Source organism: Phyllostomus discolor, chromosome 3 (assembly GCF_004126475.2).
Source record: "Phyllostomus discolor isolate MPI-MPIP mPhyDis1 chromosome 3, mPhyDis1.pri.v3, whole genome shotgun sequence".
Classification (NCBI taxonomy): domain Eukaryota; kingdom Metazoa; phylum Chordata; class Mammalia; order Chiroptera; family Phyllostomidae; genus Phyllostomus; species Phyllostomus discolor.
Window position 1 is genome coordinate 11,655,608 of NC_040905.2, and position 14,571 is coordinate 11,670,178.

Sequence of the window (14,571 nt, forward strand, 5' to 3'; positions counted from 1 at the left end):
CCCTCCCCAAACCCTATTTTCACTTCAGGCAACCTAGCCTTCTCACCTAGTTACAGAAAACCTCTCCCAGTGTGTTAACCCATCGGTCTTCAGTCCACTCCACCACCCCTGAAACATAACCTGTCCGGCTTGCTGCTCAGGCCAAGCACCTGCCCTGAAGTTCAGGCTGAAACTCATACAAAATCATATTGAATGTAAACTATAAACTGCACTTGGAAAGTGACATTTAAAGCAACAACAAAAAAGACCAGAAAGAGACTTCTCTAAGTTTTGTGTAATTCTTTAACGTTTTCACCGCAGCTTTGAAAGTCCTAAATTTCAAGGTTTGAAAGTAAAAATGTAATAGTCAAGAATCTTAGTATTTCAATGAAACTCAGCAAAAGTATGCATTGACAATGTTTAAATACCATGTTCAAGAGGACATTTTACTCCTACATTTGTTTTTTTTTTAAATGGCAACTATTTCTATAAATATAATAAAATCGGTAGTAGTAAGGATCTGGTTTGAAACTCTGCCCCTCCCCTTGCTTAGTTCTGCTCAGTTGGGAGGGCTGTTCAGTGTCTTAGAGTTTGCTTCCTGACATGTAAAACAATGAGGTTGTAATGCCTACCTTGAAGATTTCTTTTGAGGATCAAATGAAATAGCAAGGGCAAAATACCTGGTACAAAGTAGATGCTCAACCAATGTTAGTTCCCCTATTCTGCACCCATCCCAGGATAATAATTTTGCTTAAATCACTTCTTAAGTAGGATAAATAGTTAATGGATGATTGTACATAATTCTGGCTACCTCATCAATTATTAACATTGTCATTTCTCTTTATCAGTAAGTTAACTTGCCCAAAGTTATGCTTCAAACAATGATTCAGTTCATTAAAAACTTTTTTCTCCTTTTTTGATATAAATTTAACTAATAATTTTATCTAGACATCAGTTCATTCACATTCCCTACAGCCACTTGCTTTATAAGTGATCAAAGAGGTTTATTCACTGCTCTGTAACAAAAAGTATAAATAATATTTAGAAAAAAATTTTTATCAATTTTTTTCTCAAAATTGTAAGTGAAATAATCATGGGAGAAAAGGTGCAAGTATGATGCTTATTTTAAATACAAAGAAGAAAATGTTAGAGCTAATTTTAATCTCAGTAAGCGAAGGAAAATTGACATTGTTGTTGTGTTAATCAAACTGACTGTAGATATTCATTCTTGACCATCTTGACCAGAATAAACTAGAATACCAGGAGAACCCTTCATTTAGAGTTGCAATATATACACTCAACATTTAAATACATTCAAATGCTACTGATTTTGTTTTTAATATTTTAAACTGAAGCATATGGATACAGCCAAATGTTCTGATTTTTATTTTTCTCATTTTGTTTTATTTCTCATGAATACAACATACTATCTAAATTTAATTTCTCGCACTCAAGACTGCACAATTTACCTCTCTTTCCTTTACTGGCTTTGTAAGTCTAAGACCCTTCCATTTTTATACCATTTTTTAAAAGATCTTATTTTTATTATTGATTTTTAGAGAGGGAAGGGAGGGAGAAAGAGAGAGAGAGAGAGAAACATCAATGTGTGGTTGCTGGGGGTCATGGCCTGCAACCCAGGCATGTACCCTGACTGGGAATCGAACCTGCGACACTTTGGTTCTCAGCCTGAGCTCAATCCACTGAGCTATGCCAGCCAGGGTATACCATATTTTTAAGGCAAAAAATCTATTAGAAACTTTGTAATAAATGTAAGGAAAGTGAATTAGGATAGGCAGTTCTCAAAGGCACACAGGCAACCTGCCACACAAAGGTGCCTCGGTCAGTTCCAAGAGTGGGTCTGGAGGAGCCTGGGTTTGCATATTAAAGATATAATTGCCTTCCAGATGCTCCCCAGGATAGGGCTCCAGTTGCCCCCTCTCTTGTCTGTGTTCAGATTCTCTGTATTTAAAGCCATGCTGATTCTACTCCCAAGACGCTGACATGATCACGTGGTCATGGCACTGCCTTGGGAACGGGGTAAATGAGAGGTCATTACGTCTGACTCAGCAGCCCTCAGGCAAAGGTCAATTCAGTTGTTCTGCAACAATACTGTAAGCATAAATGGCTGAATTATGGATGCCAAAGTGATCCATTCATACCAACAATAATATTAGTCTGTTAACAGAAGACTAATGCAGACATTTGCCCGCTCAGAAAAGCAGAAAGAGCTGCTACACTCCAATGTCCAGTCTATTTCTGGTCAAAGATTATTTGGGGTAGGAGGTGGTCCCACAAAACCATTTTGTGTTTTTTTTGTTTCATTAAGACTTTTCAATTAGATAGATAAGAAGATACATATTTATCTCTCTATAGATCCATACAGAAGTTGAAAGAGAAAGAGACTTATTAGAAGAACAGGGCTCACACAATGGTCAATGCTGACAAGCCCCAAGATCTATGGGTGGCAGCCTGGAGACGCAAGAGAGCTGGTGCATTGCTCCAGTCTGAAAGCCAAGAAGCTCCAGACCCAAGAAAACCCAACGCTTCAGCCCGAGCCGGACAGCTGGAAAAGACCCATACCCCACTTCCAGGGCTCAGGCAGGAGATCCCTCCCACTCAGACTCAGTTCTGTTCAGATCTTCAGCTGGTTGAATGAGGCCCGGAGAAAATAGGGAGGAAAATCTGCTTTACTCTGTCTAGACCGGAAGACATGAAATAAGCTGAAAGCATTTTGGAGAATGTGTTCCATCCTAAAAGGCAGACTTCCAGGCAAAGGTTCATGGGGTGGCACACCGGGTAGCAATCCTTCAACAGAAGTCATGACCCAAGGGCCGTGAGCCACATTGCCCCAGATTCCCCTGGTCATCAAGTGTTGTAGGCTGCTGTTTGTTCAAGTGTGACCAAAGGGTTAATTGAATGAGATTCCCTGAGGGGGTTAAAAATGCAGATCCGGGGACCTGACCCTAGACCTACTGAACCAACTGGATCTCCTAGACATCTATGGCTTTTGAAAGTAAAAATAACTTATTTTTAGACCTCTCCTTCAGAAAGTGGCTTCAAGGAAACAGATAGAGGCTTATCTGAAAGCGCTGAGCCCCACTCCCCCTGATGGTTCAGTGTGGGAGGTGACAAGAATCTCACTTGACAGCGAACAAACGAGAGCACAGACCGGGGGTTCGAAGATCCTGGCTCTGTGAATTAAACCCTGAACATCTTTTCAGGAAGTGGGTTTCCTAAATAAAACGATTCACTGGGGCACATTTGCTTCTTGCCACCTACTGAGTCCACAGAATCATCTGTTGATTTGTGATGTTCTTACCTCTAGTCTCTAAAGTTCTGAGAAAAAAAATAAATAAAAAGAAAAGACCTATTATGTAGTAAGCTCTTAAAATAGGCCAGGCTCTATTTTAGGTACCATCACAGACAGGATCGCTGATTTCATCTGCACAGAAGCCCAGTGGAATGAGACATTATTCAACCTCGATGCCATGCAGAGATTCGTTTTGCTAGTCCAAGGCCACGCAGGTGGTGTGTCCTAGAGACACACACTTAAGGCCCAGTGTTCTTTATGTGTTGCTTCTTGTTGTCCTCTTAGTTTGGAGGACAAGCTAGTTCGGGAAGTATTTATGGAGAGACTTGTTCAGAAAATATGATTATCTTCATGTAAAGAGAGCTCTTCGAATTGGTGAATGAATACACGCACTTCTGTGTATTGGTGGAGGAAGTACTTGGGTGAATGCCTGTGAGAAGCCCTGTCCTAAACTGTTTGATTTGCTTTGTTGTCAAATAAAACTGAGACTCTAAGAAAGTACGGCAAGAGCCCAATGGACCACTTCCTTCTGGAAGTCCTGAAAAGTGCAAATAACTCATTGAAACAATTGCATGAGAACTGGTTCATACCTGTTGTTTTTCTCTAATTAGAGGCGTACTTCCACTAAATGGAAGTCAGAAAGAAGGATTAGTATTTGGCAAGATATGCCCTCAGGAATAAAGCAAGCAGCAGGAGTTAAAAGGCAGTTTCCTAGCTCCCAACATGCAAGAAGTAAGAATGATAAACCATAGCTATAAGAATCTTGTAAAATGCAGGAAGTTCTATAACTTCTTATTTGATGAGAATTTGCTTTCCTCTAGCTGTTTCTCCACAATGGTTAGTAAGAAAACTTACAAAAGACAAAAGACCTGTGTACTTGCATAACCTGTGCTACAGTAGCTTCAGAAAAGTTCTAACCATGACAGCCTGAGTTTCTACTCCAAGAGAAGATCTAATGATGCTTTGTTAGAAATGGATCGATCCCCTTCTGGTTTCTGCCCAAAGAACTCGGGATGAACCCCAATCTGTACTACTTCTACGAAAAGGAGAATGATTATGAACAAGTGCATTAGCAAAGCCTAAGAACTTTTTGCAGGTTATTACAAAGACCCTGAGTAAGGACCAACATGCTGTTGTATACTGGTAGGAGATGGGAATAGTGTAGGACCTCCTAAAGATCAGTGAAACTTGGAGTAAGAAACCTGGACCAGAAAAATCACACATACTATTTTCTTTTTTTTGTAATAAAGATTTTATTTACTTATTTTTAGAGAGAGTGGCAGTGAGGGAGGGAGAAAAAGGAGAAAAAGATCAATGTGTGGTTGTCTCTTGCACAGCCCCACTGAGGACCTGGCCTGCATACCAGGCAAGTGCCCTGACTGGGAATCAAACCAGCAGCTCTTTGGTTTGCAGGCCAGTGCTCAATCCACTAAGCCACATGAGCCCAGATAGATACTACATTCTTAATGGTTAAATGTCTTCACCATTGTCTCATTTGAGAGGGAATTGAATATTAATATCAAATGACCACTATGTTGAATATAATTATAAATTTACCAAAAAGATTTTAAAAAAACATACAGATTTTTATTTTTTATTGTCTTCTAAATGTCTTGAGTTGAGGCATTCTTCTGGGTATTTTATAGATTAAATAACTAGCCTGCTTCTTATGCTTATATGAAAAAAATCTGACAAGCAATAATCATTCAAAGTGTTGCTTTAATGGGTTTCTCTCTTCCTGGATAGTCTGTGCTTTTTGTCACAGTAGGAAGAAAATTAAGAGCTGAAGAAAGTACGGCTTTCCCCAAAAGTATCCCTTGCCATCGTTTCCAGGGTAGATAGAGTTGGAGAGAAAATCCCCAAAGATGGAATTGTTCAGGTCAGCATTAAAGTAGGTAGGAAAACAGACTGTGTTTTTAGGGTAAGATTTCTGGGAGGAAAATAAATCCCAGGCAGTTGTCCTGGGTCTTAAAAGTGGCCCTATAGACCTAACAATAGAAAGGTCATCAGGGGTTCCAGACACAAGTAAACACTGAAGGATTTTGAGGCAAATTTAGGTAAAAAAAATAAAATATTTTTATGCTTTTAACAGTGTTGAGATAAATGGAGTATTCATAGATTCTTAGAGAACAACGTAGGTAGATTCTCACCTATGAATTCTGGTCTTTCCTTAAATATCCCACTGACCAATGTTGGGAGCAGACCAAGCATTTATTCACTCAGAAATATTAGGTGAGAAACCCATTACCTAATTCACTCAGCTTGAGTGAAGGGTGCATCCCTAAGCCAGACAATTGTGATCAGGAAAGAGAGGGTCACAATGTATGAACTTGGCTTTGATCATAACCATGAATGAGGAGGGGGCATTATTCTACATGTTGCTAAGAAGGCAGCTCCATATGTGCCAATATAGTACATATAATGATTTCTCAGATGTCCGGATGGTTAAATTTTCTATCATTGCTCTATTGCTTTGACAAATCTAGTTTCTAAGACCATGCAAATAATCTATGAACTACTATATCCATTTTTACCTCCTTGAAAAATAAGATGCCCAGTTCTTGATCCTACATACAGTTTAGAGTTGCACACAAAGAATGTACGAATCACCAAATTAAGGTTGGATTCACCTTAAAGGAGATGGAGTCTATGGCCAATGCAGAATTGTGACTTAGGTTCATCACCAGTTACTTTTCAGGTCAATGTTAGCCCTAGGAATCTAAGTTGAGTGGCATATGCAATAAACTTCCTACTACATTTCAAAGATTGGGTCAAATATGGAAGTGAGGAAGACAGATCCTACAGATTTGACTGTGGGGAAGGTTGATGTTTGAGATGCACCAAAGGGAATCACATGAAAAAAATACATACAAAAAAGTGGCCTATAGAGTATATTATAAAAATATGCTCTATAGATTTGGTCTGTCTTCACCTACTTAATGAAAACATGGGTTCATCTGTTATGTTCATTAATTCCCGCCACATAGCAGGCCCTTAATAAATATTTGTTGAATTAACAAATGAGTGAATGCAAGAGTAGATACAGTGTGGCAAATGTAGTAGAGTAGTATGTCACAATATAAAAGATGGCTTCCCCTGAAAAATTCCTTCATGAATATAAATTGAAAATATTTCTCATCCAGAGTGGAATGCTAAAGAAGAATTAAATTGTGCTTCCAGAGCCTTCATGCTGCCGGGTCTCAGTGGATATCTGAGCATCTGCACAGTAGCTCTCTCAGGACGTTACAGCCAGAAGAACTCATTTCCAGAAGTACTCGTTGATTAGAATTCACTTAAAATCAGAGGGTGAGGGGGTTTCATTTGGACAGAACAAAGGAATTCTTTGGGGTACATGTTTTTATTTTGTAGTGGTGAAAGTCCATGGTTTTTAGCATACTTACACAGTTGTGCAACTATCACTCTGAGTTTACAATCTTTCATCACTGCAGAAAGAGACTTGTGCACACCAGCATCCCCTCCCCCACCCCCCATCCCTAGGTACAGGAATCGACTCTGTTTCTATGAGTTTACAGGGTACTTGTTTTTAAAACCTGGCACGTAAATCTTCTGTTTATCACTCTTGAAGAGTCTATTTGATTTTACTATTCTTTTTCCCTGACCTCCCCATACGCTTTGGTGGATCTTTTCACACTTGAGACATTTTAATCATTTACAAAATGAATTAATGTTGTGAAACTGGCTGAGCTGCTCATGACTTTGTAGTTAGCATGCTAGTTCTATGGACGTTTTTATGTGTTATGTCCTGAGAGTCCTCACTACATTGTGCTCGTTTATTAATCACTCGTCATTCATTGTCAGGATCTGAATTAGCAAGTGTGGTTTTTTGTTTAATCTTGGTCCCCCCCCCTCCATATTTCTCTGTGCTTAATTCTAAATAGCAAATGTGTCATAGTGCTTTGTTTTCTTGGTTCTAGCCACTGACAACATAGCTATAAAAACTCATGAATTTCTTGTTCATGCTTGTTTTGGTGATGGTCAGTTTTCCATTATTTCATTATATGCCACAGTGAGTTGTGGAGAGAGTAGGGGTTAGGAGCCCTGCCACTCACTCGGGTTCTGTGGTTTGCCAGCTCTGTGAGTTTAACCTAGTCACTCAGGCCCTCTGTGCCTTAGTTTCTTTCCCCACCCAATGAGCATAGTCATACCCTTCTTTTAGGACTGTTGTCAAATCAGCTGAAGCCAAAGGCTGGTAATGTCTTCTGGAACACACAGACCACTTTATCAGTCTGAAGTATTGCCAGAAGTCCCTTCCACAAGGTTGCCCTGATCACTGGCTTAGGTGTGTTGACCCAGAAATATCTGTTGTTCAAGACAGACAGAATCATAGTCAAACCCTTGCATTTAAAAAAAATATTGAGCATGTACTGTGTGCCTGACAGTTTTTGAAAAGTTGAAAATACACTGGTCCATGATACAGATAAAGTCTTTACTCCCATGAGCTTATATTTGAGTCAGTGTAAACTTATAGGGAAAGGGTAATTTATATAGAATAGGAAAATGTATACAGGTATATTTATACTCATACTGCAGAAATGATGGTGTGCCATTAACGTTGTAAATTATACATACAAATAAGTTTCTTTAAATCTCCTGTTCTTATTGTGTACAGGTATACCTTATAAAATACATGCACATTCAAAAGAAAGCCAAGGCGATGTCTGGAGTGGAGGCAGGGGAGGGCTCAGTTCCTGAGCAGGGCCGAGCCACAGCAGGACTCCACCGGTACCCACAGGAAGGCCACTCTCATCTCGGATACAGCCGCGTTATCTCCAGACTGACCCCCTCTGTGTGTGTGTGTGTGTGTGTGTGTGTGTGTGAGGGAGAAAAGCATGTTGCCTCTGACCCAGAAAAGACTCTTTTCTCCGCAGCCCTCATCACCCAACTAGAGCAACCAGCTGTGTCATGCGGTAACACCTCCCTTGACCCTCAGTCCACCCTAGAGGCTGTGTAGGTGGCCCAAATGATTCGCTTTGCGTTTATTCAATAGTTTTGGTGGAAAGCAAAAGCTAGCTCATGCTTTGCCTTGCAGTGGGGCACAGTGGTAGAGGACGCACGGGTGGAGGGCTCAGGTCCCACCTGTATGCACCTTAACAGCTGTGTGAGTTTGGGCAAGAAACTTAGCTCTTCTGTGCCTCAGTTTCTTCAACTGAAAAAAGAGATAATAAAATCACTCATAATGTTTTTGTACGAGTTGCATGAGATAAGGCATGTAATGTACTATCTGCTACAGAATGATTACCCAATCAATATTAGATCGTATATTTTTGACTGGGTAATTCATCTTAGTTTTCCCATAACATAACAGAGAACCTGGTGGCTCTGAGAGGATGAATAAAGGTTTATTGGGCAAATATAAACTCAGATTGGGTCATTATTCTAACAGTAAGAAGCTGTTGTAATAGATGCAATAATTTGGACCCTGGTATCTATACCTCTAGATAACTCATTTAATTTCCCTGGGGGGTCATTTCTTTGCTCACCAATAACACAACAGGGTTAGTTTAAATTCATTTCAAGTTCTAAAAATGACCAGAGAAGAAAGAATTACAGACAAAAATTATCTGGGGGCAAAACCTGAGCAAGAATCCAAGGGCAAAGGCTTTGAGTTCATTCTGACGGGAGGACGGAAAAGAGTGGCTCCCATGTCACATTGACTGACACGGCCCAGGGACCGAGACAGAAAAGGTGGTTTGGAAGGCTTCTGGGTCATGGGAACCAGGAAAGACAGAAAAATTAGCTCTAAGTGTGAACTTCCTGGATGGTGGAGGGGATGAAATGACAATTAATTTTAAGCATTTTACAAAGATAAAAGTGCTTTTGAAATGTGAGGCCACTCTAATAACGAGCAGATATGCTCCTTCAGTAATAGGTACTTCGGACCGAAAACAGCTGTGCTCATTCTACGAGCATCCTGGTAGTTTTGGTTGCTCTGAGATACAGCGTGTACAGCCAGTCCTTCCTTGTCTGCTGTAAGCTGGGCACCCAAAGCAACTTAGTTTGCTTAAATAAATCTTCTTTTCCTCTTCTTTTAAACAGGATTTCTTACCTTTGCTATTACCAGTTCTGTTGTTACAGAATTTTTTTAAAATACACAGTTTTCAATGCAACCTAGCATATGACTGTGCCTTTTCTGGAACCTATGAAATGACATGTTTTTGTTTGTTTGTTTTTTACTTCAAATAAATCTCCATAACGAGACAGTTGTGGAAGGACAATGAAGACAAATGCCACCAGACACTGAAAACACCAAGACACTTCACTAGATGAAAAGAATTTGGTTTATATTTTGACAGTTGCGCAAGCACAAATTATTCTATGCCCCACATGCACTTTTGCGTCTTTTCAAATGGTTCCAAATGTTGTCGGCAGTGGCATTGGGTGCCAGTTTGGTGAGGACCAAAGCGGATCTGATTCTGCTGCTTGTGCAGAGAAAGTTTTCGGTGGCTGACACAGCATGTCCCCAGAAGGGATATCCCCGGATGCATGCCCTGTGCATGGATATCAGGAGGCAATAATAATTTTTCCAGATACCTAGACCTGGCTCTTGAAAATCATCCAGGTACAGGAGGTCATGACAGGAGATTTCATGGAAATATGAGAAAGGACATCTCAAAACAAAACAAAACAAAACAAAACTATCTTATTTTGTTAAACTGCCCATTATAGTGCTCCCTGACATCTTTCTAGCCCATGCCATTCTCGGGACCACCCTTTGAAGTCCCACATTGTCTCTTATTTCAGCCCCATGCACGGGGGATCAGACTGTGCTTCCCCTGTAAATGAAGACTATACATGCAGGAAGAGAACCAAGAGAGAAGGAAGGTGTCCCAGCACTTCTAAGTTGCTTATGAAAAATAAATAAATGAAAATAAATAAAAGGATCATATGCTTTGGGTCCTGTCCCCAAGATCTGTGCAGAACACCGAGTGTTGAAGGTGGTGTGCAGGAGGTGGGGGCCCGTGACATCCCTCCTAGTGCTCACAGCCTTTCGTCGTCTCCTCCACGCCACACCAGGGTCAGTCTGTGGGAGCAGGAGGCTATGACGGGGTGGTGGGACACTCCTTCTGGGGTTAGAGGGTCAGCGATGGCGTGGCTTGCATCTGCATTGCTCACTCTCTTGTCCTCTGAGATGTATGAGTCTGTGTAGAAAGTATCCAGCCATGTCATAGAGACACTTGTTGGAAAAGATGCCAGAAACATTGTACGTAAGACACCTCGGTCACCTCCAAAGTAGGCACCTTGGGACCTCACACAGTTCTCCCAACCGCCATCAGCTGCCCCATTGTATTTTCCTGAATCTCATGATGGTCTGAAATCTCTTCCTTTTCAAAGGTGATTTTAGTTTTGGGGAAAACCAGAAGTCTCAGGGCACCAAATCAGGGCTGTAGGGGGGCTGAGTCACCTGAGTGATTTGATATTTCACCAAAAAACTGTGCAGGGGAAGGGATGTGTAAACAGCATATTGTCATGAAGCTGCCAGTCACCAGTTGCCCATAGCTGCGGCCTTCTGAATCATCTGAATAGTTTCCGTGGAAGAATGTTGAAGCTTAATGCAAAATTTGATGCAGATTTCTTGCTCTACTTGCTCAGTCATTTTGAATGTGACGTCCACACAGTACACATGGCATCTACAGACCCCACTGACTAGCACAGTGAGATTGTCATTGTTCACGCCTGCCCATTACAGTCCTCTCTCCTTGACTGCCAGTGTCATGCAAACAGTTCTCATTATATTACCAATGGCTGGACTTTTTCCAGGCAAACCTCGTGTCACTCGCTAGGGGAGAAGTCAGAAGCCTTGCAGTCAGCCACACCACAGAGAGTCCCCCAAGGACCCAAGACCTTTATCCAACAGCCACGTGAGTGAAATTATAAAGGGATCTGCAGGCCAGTCAAGCCTTCAGAAGACTGCAGGCCGCACCTCCAGGCAACCTCCTGGGAGCCGCTGAACCAGAATCACCACCCCTCCCCACCCCCCCCCGGAACTGCAAGGTAACAAATGCCTCTAAGTTTGGAGGTAATTTCTTATGCAACAATATACATCTAAGACAGTGTTCTGCAGACCAAAACAGCTCTCAGAATTAAAGCAAAGGCAGAGGTCGGGGAGGCCTCAGCTCTTGTGGAGAGGTAGCATGGAGAAAATGTGGTGGTTGTGAAGGCATTGCAGAGAGAAAAGAACTCCCGCCAGCCTCTCACCTCCCGTCCTGTAGTTCCTCTACCCTGGAGAGTCACGGGGGCTAGTTTCCAGCACACTCTGAGCATTTCCAGGGTTGCCTGTGTACGTCTTTGATCCACACAAATGCTAAGAATTTCTTGTTGTGGCGGAGGAAAGCATGGAAACTTGTGAAAACTTTGCACCATGTTTTAACCCACCTGCAAAGTAGCTTCGTTTTATAATCCTAGTTTTGAACACCTAATGCCTGAACTCGCTTCCTCTTTGTTCTGCTTGTCTCTTTTTCCCAGACCTGCACAACAGACTATGGAAAGCTGCATTTGGATGTGGGATTATCACAACACCACTTGAGTAAAAACTTTTCTAAGTCATCACTTCCACTCATGCTGAGGACCAGTTTCCATGAGTTCGTCTTTCCTTCCTTCCTGGAAATATTTAACTTTCAACGATTCATTGTTCATTTTGAAGGTGCTCAGCTGAGGGTCCCTGGATATGGAATTAGCAGCCTTACAGAATCGTGAAGTTTCCTTGTTCTGCATGAAACTCGCACATTAATTATGAGGGTTTCATTCTTGTGCTGGAGCCTCACAAGCTTCTCAGGCTTTCCACGCAGTCTGTCCATGAAGTTACATTTTTCTTCCTGGAAACCGATTCGTGTTATATGTCAGCATTTGGGATCATGTTGCCTACCTTCTACTTTTTTTTGTCTTAAGCTTAGCTTTTAAAAAATATAAAAGACTATCTGAATTAACATTTGAGAATTTAATAACAAAATTATTTCTGTCTCGAGTACACAAAAGAGAAGTTCTTTATTTACACTTGCTCACAAATTTTTTTTCAAATACAATGTTTCCATGTTTCTTTATCTCCACTTCCAGGGCTCTGTTTCACGTCTTCTTTTAACCCCAGCTTACTACTTAGCCTACACTTCACTTCATTTTTAAGTTGGCTACACACTTTATTTATTTTTAATCCCAGACCACAACACATATTCACATAATTTAAAACACACACACAAAAATGATGAACATAATTCTAGAAGTCGTAAAATCCAAAACAGTCATGCGGTTTTATTTGCTTAGCACAGTGTACTTGCTTTTATTTTTAAAAGTTTTATTTTTGCCTCTAGCTGTGTGTTTTGGGACTTTTCCTTTGTTTTAACTAATTTTTAACATGTCTTTGTGGAATATGCAACAAGGGATGCTATTCCCAGTCTGCCCTTGTTTCTTCTGCAGCGGTAGAACAATAAACTTTTGCTCCTGGGTTCTCTTAGTTTCCTCCATCCAGAATTAACTGACATTATTTTTTGTTTCTGGCCCCTGCCTCATAAGGCCAACTATCAATAGTCTATCAACCGTGCATGATTTTCCATTTTTTTTTATTGCTTTACTTTACTTGCATTACCATTCATTAGGGTTCAGTTTGGGCCCACTTGTCTATTGTACTAACAGACAATGCAAGTTTATATTCCCTGTGAAATTTCCATGGATGGAAATGTAGGGACTTGATAAATCAATATCTTTAAAAAAACATCAACAGCAAGAACATGCTGAAGGCTGATCTTCTAGTAAGCAACTATTGCATCGGCACAAACCCGGAGAACCTGGCCCCGCCTCTAGGTCCTCAGAGATGATCACAACGCTGGCAGCACCTGGAGGGAGAGCCTGCAGGTTCAGTGCGCAGGAAAACACGGCCCGGGGGGCTTGTAAGAGCTGCAGGTTTCTAGGCCCCCCCTTGAGGGGATTCCGACTCAGAGAGTCTGGGGTGGGGCCCTAGGATCTGCACTCTCCAGGATTTCTATGAAACCGGGTTCAGCCTCATGTTTAGAAAAGCTTTGGATGAGAAACACAGAATGCTCTTACAGGGTCAGTATGTGTTCGTTTCTCTGGTATTGAAACGAGGAGGAAGAGGAATTAAAAGTCGGTCGTGCATGGGAAACAGTGACCCCTCTTACAGATTTTCTGGAAGATTGTTTAGAGAAAGTGTTACTAAAAGAATCTTTCCAGCAATTCAAGAAAAAGTATATTCCTAGGAAATTGTCTTGCAAAGAATGTAAGGAAACTATTTGAAACTGCTTGGAAACACGAAAAGACAGAAATCCAAATGAGAATGGGCACTGTTGACAGGACGGAAAATTCCAAAGAGCTAAAGTGAAGGCTAAGTTAAACTTTCCAAGGTCCATTAATGCCAATGGTTCTGTCTGCTTTATTAGAACTTCACAGACACACACCAACTCCCAAGTAACCTAGAAAAATTTATTTGAACCAGGTATTTGCCTATTGAGCAGCTTCTTATTCCTGGCTGAATATTAGGATTATCTGGGAGTTCTGATAAACATTTACATCTGGGTCACACCCCCTACCTATTGGGTTTTCATTACTCTCAGGCCTGGTCTGTGCATCCCGATTGCTGAAACCTTTTCGGATGGTTCTGATATGCAGCCAGGGTCCATTGCCACTGTTCTAGTTAGCCCAGCGAGCCCTGCAGCGGTCCGAGAGCAACCCACCTGAAACAGACTGACACTGGAGTAATTCATACACAGTGAACAGCCCTCCGCAGTTCGTCATCGGCCGACAGCTCCTAACTCCGTGCTTCCTTCCCAAGTCGGGTGTTTTTAGAGAAGGCAGGGAGACGCAAGTTGTATTTCAGTGACAGAATCTAAAGACTCATCTTTTTGTTTTTATTTGTCTATTATTTATTTGGCAGATGAGTCCATACCCTGGAGTGAGGTGAGCCTAAAATCAGATTGTGATATCTCAGTTCCTTTAGACCTTAGGCCTGCACGGCAGATGGAATCACAGCCCCAAAGATGGGTCTTCATCCTCAGAACCTGAACAGCAGGCACATGAACAGGGACAAGGAGATTTAAGGGTGCAGATGGAATTCAGTGGATAATAAGCTGATTAAAAGAAAGGAAAACAATCCTGGCTTGCCAGTGGGAACCAAGATAATCACAAGAGTCCTGAAAAGTGAAAGAGGGAGGCAAGGGAGTCAGAGAGATGCAGGGACAGATGAGGAGGGGTCAGGGAGATGAGCTGTGAGAAGCTGACCTGCCGGTGCCCGCTTTGAGGAAGCAGGAAAGGGACAC